The sequence below is a fragment of the Carcharhinus amblyrhynchos genome, chromosome 16, assembly GCF_965287045.1.
Source record: "Carcharhinus amblyrhynchos chromosome 16, sCarAmb.v2.hapA, whole genome shotgun sequence".
Lineage (NCBI taxonomy): Eukaryota > Metazoa > Chordata > Chondrichthyes > Carcharhiniformes > Carcharhinidae > Carcharhinus > Carcharhinus amblyrhynchos.
In genome coordinates this window covers 62,231,815-62,236,460 of record NC_137339.1, presented here as the reverse complement: position 1 = coordinate 62,236,460, position 4,646 = coordinate 62,231,815, and positions in this window count along the sequence as shown.

The window sequence follows — 4,646 nt, the reverse complement described above, 5'->3', positions numbered from 1 at the left end:
TGTCCCATAAATTCAAAACCATTCCTCCCACACCAATCCCTGAGCCACCCATTCACTTTCTTAATCTTATCAACCCTACGCCCGTCTGCACACGGTTCAGGCAGTAGTCCAGAGGTAAACACCTTGTCGGTTCTACTTTTTAATTCCATTCCCACCTTTTCACACTCCCTCCCCAGATCCTCAGTTCGCTGGCGCTAATCTCATTTACTGCAACCTCGCGAAGAGATGAGGTCTACCTGTATGACAGCTGTTCTAAACATACATTGAGAGAAGGAGGAGAATCGTTATCCAGAATCTAAATGTGATTTACTGCGATCTACTACTGGCATTCTTTTTTTCCTCACAATTCTGTTAGAAGTATCAAATCACATGCGTTTACTTTCAATTCAATTTACATTTTCAAATCGTTTCCCTTGCAAAACAATTCAGATCATTCCTGCAAAATAACGTTCAATCTTTATTTCGGATCTACTGAGGGGTGCGAAACAGATTGAAATGGTTCTGCAGTGCGAAATTATCTTGGTAATGATTGATTAAGTGTTGAGATATTGAATTCAATCCTGGCAAGAGACAGGGAAACTGACGAAGTTAACGGAAATCCATTCATGAAGGTGTCTTTCAGCTCCACTTCTAGGAAGGGCAGTGTTAGAGAAAATCCATATAAATTTAGTACGGCACATCTAAAGAAAAATAGTTAATGGTGAAAAGAAAAGGTGGCGCTATGGCTGATGTCATATGAGTAAGAAATTAATACAACAGCCACACCTAATAAACGACTTTAAGATGTGAATGCAAAGAAAACAAAAGTAGAATGACACACAACGTAAATGGGAATTCAAAAGTTTTCAATAGTTACGTCGGTAACAATCTCTCGGTGACTCCCTCGCTGCAGGACACTGAAACATTGGTGTAATGCAATCATTCTGGTCCCAATACATCAACAACATGTTGCCGCAAAGTTCAACTTTATTTTGTGCTATTGTTGTTTACTGAGAAGATTTCAAAAATACATATCTCTCGAAATGATTTTTGTTTAAAAATCGTCTAATTTCTTCGATTTTGTTGCAGTAAGAAATGCCTCGAAGAAAGCATCAAAAGTAACTAATTCTAATGAATTGTGCCTACCATAACAAAAAGAGACTGCGACTGAATTTACTGAATATGGCTTAAAAAAAACTACAGGCTTTGCAAGGAATGAGTGTGATTGTTGGATGGGATGGAATCTTCGGGATATCCATGCCATTATTTTCAACTGGAATCGCAAACAGTCAGGCGAAGTAACGTAGGTACCAGAAGCGTTCGATATTGAGGTGGTGGAGGCATTTAATAGTAGTCGTATCCTTCATTTCAAGCAGGCAGCATAATGGAATATGATGCATGCAAGCGCCGAAACCGATTATTGACGAGAAATGGCGGGGCAACGGATCCAATTCTGAAGTCTGCCATGAGTCTGATTAGTTCAAGGTGGCTGAGGAATGGCGAAGTTTGCACGATTAAAAGACGTCTTAATATATAATGCCGAAATTGCCGCACTACAGATTATTAAGTTAAGATGTGTACCTTGCAATAAATCCTTATATATATGAAACGTGCCGACTGACAGAAAATATACCTGAAATTTGCATTCATGGTTAATACGTTTATTGAAAATGTTGGAGGAAAGTCGATGGTCCATTAACAAAACATGTTTCTCTCTCTCTCATTCATGCATAAGTATTGGGAACATTGTGGAAAGGAAACATTCATAATGAGGAGACGATTGCTGAGAGATATCATTTGTACGGAGAGATTGAAGACCTTGGAAGTAGGTATTGTTCTTTGGAAAAAAAAGTCTGAAAATGCTGAAGTGACGCAACAAAGCAGATGCAGAGGACGATGTTACCATTTTCATTCTAAGTGCTGAATCTGGGCGCAAATCAGATTCGACTGGTAACATATTTTCAGGCAAAGCCGTCGGCAGTTTGCCTGAAAAAATATTCGCGCCTCCCGACTGCGCTGCGGGCGATGCTGAGCCCGCCCGAAACGAACGGAGCTCTGACCTGCTCATGCGCACTTTGAAATAAATTGAAAAGCGTGCCTTTGTCACAATGCACCCAGAAGACCCCGAATTGATGGCACCCCACACACATTACAAACACCCCCACAACATAACTTTCCCCTTTATCCACAGCCTCCACCCCCGCCCCCGTGCTCAAACTGATCGCGACCACCTGCCCCCTTCCCACACACAGTTACTGCCGGCCCCCTCCGCTGCACAACATCGCTCCCGGTCCCCGCAACAACGGGCAATCGGGGCAACCGTGCCTCCCCAGCACCATAGAGACGTCTTACCCGCCCCCTCCACCAGGAATCATCTGGCCTGCCTCCATATCCGCTTGCCCCACAGAGAATGATCTGGCCTCCCTTCCACTCTCCCCAACCCGATAATAATCCGGCTTCAATCGCCCATTCCCTCCCCCGCCCCCCCGGAAAGAGAATAGTCCGGTCTCCCTCGCCCTACCCCCACGAGTCTGATCTGGCCTATCTCCATTGCCCCTCTCTCCCTGTACATCTGAACCTCTTCCTCCGCCTCTCGCCCCACCAGTCCCCTCGCCCCACTCAGCAGACAATGATCTGACACGCGCTCTCCCTCTAACCCCTTCGTCAAAGAATTATCTGACCCGCGACCCTACCCACAGACCCCCGCCCCCCCCCCCCCACCACCATCACGACCAGCCCACCCCCCCCCCCCCCCCCCCACCGTCCCCAACCACAGAATTCAGCCAGAGATCCGTTGGAAGCTCTGAACATACCTCTTCAGAACCTGGAGAGCTAGAAACGGACTTTCATTTAGCATGTCGATTTCGGCTCCATTCCGGATTGGCGAACGCGATGCAAAAGGTGGAAATGCTGAATAAGTTTTGCGGGCAATCGTTAATACACTTTATATGCATTTCCATGTATTTAGATCGCCGTTGCGCCCGTTTCGGGTGCAAACCGAATCGCGCCCATTCCCGGCCTCAGTAAAGTGGCCATCTGCGTGGCTTTGAGCGTGGATATCGTTAATGGCTTACGTCCGAATTTTGCCGCGTTTTTGCACCCGAAAACGGGAGCGACGCAAAGTTATAATCGGGCCCATGGTGTCAACGTCTTAACTTGACTTAAAATTCTTGATTTGAATCAGCTTGGGCAAATATGCACAGATGACATGGGCATACCTTTTTCTCGTGGGAATGCTTGACATCAGGAATGCACCGACTGCAAATTTGTTTGAAGCGATACAATAGAACAATTTAAATATGAAAAAAAACCTCTCGAAAAATGAGTATAACAAATAAATGTGGCAGTCAGTTTTATTATATTCATCTTGCGGAACATTGTCCTCGCAGAGTATACCAGCTCGTGTTGTCAATCCCGAGTCGCTCTTCACAAAGTCGGGCTGAAATGTTTCCCACATGCGCCCCATTCCGTAACGTGTAGGGAAACGCAGAGTGTTGGTTGTTCCCGCATTTTGGCGCAGCGCCAGTGAAGAAACATCCGTGCAATTTTCAATTCCGTTGTCATGTGACTGGGAGGTGAAAGTTCAACTGTCGGAGTACTCAGGAAACAATTGTCTCTCATTCTAGATGGCAGAGTTTGTTTGTTTGGAAGGTGCGGGCAGAACTAAACTATTGTGTTCCCACACTGCATCTTGTGGACGACACACAGTAGAACGAACATTCAAGGATGATGGAGGTTTTGTGGGTTTTTAGAAAGGGCAGCAATCAAGCTGGCCACTCTTCCTGGATACTTGAGCTTCTTCTGTGATGTTGGAGGTTTAAGCATAGAGACAAATGATGACTATTCCATTATACCCCTCACTTGCGTCTTCCATGGCTTGGACATTAAAGGAGTAAATGGTGACCTGATAAGTAGAAGTAAGATGCTGAGAGCACTTTACATAATTGATGGTGAGATGTTTTCATCAGTAGCTGATTCTCAAACAACGAGATATAGCTGCAAGACAAAAGGATATTTAAAATCGAACTGCTGAGAAATTTCTTCTCGCAGTCTGTGGTGATTCTCTGGAATATTCTCAACAAAAGCGAAGTGGATGCTGAATGATCAGACATACTTAAAGTAGAGGTAGATAATTGATTGATCTAAGGATAGAGGAGAGATGAGAAATGGCACAAAAAATGATCTGAGGTTGGCCTTGAATAACCATGATAACACTGAATGAACGGGCAGGGTAAAGAGTCTTTTGGCCTACACTTGTGTTTATTTAGTGTGTTTTGTACATAAGAACATTACCCAACAATCTCCTTCACACAATTACCTACTCGCCTACCACAGAATCCTTGTTTTTACTGTGGAATTCTCTTCGAAATTTTGCATAGATAAACTGAAACCATGATAACACATATTGAAAAACGTATCGTGACGCCTAGTCATTTGATCTAAGTGGTCCTCCTCATTCAATAGAGTCAGGTATATCATTTATTTTATTCTGATCCATCTGTAAATATAACATTCTGATATATGTTTGCACAACTTTGTAGTTTTCGAACAAATGTGTTGACATTCAATGCAACGCTACTGCTTCCGCCAATAAATGCACTAGCATTTTCATTCATTTTGTTTTCACTTTCCCTGAATCATTTGGAGCATTTTTCATCTGCGATATG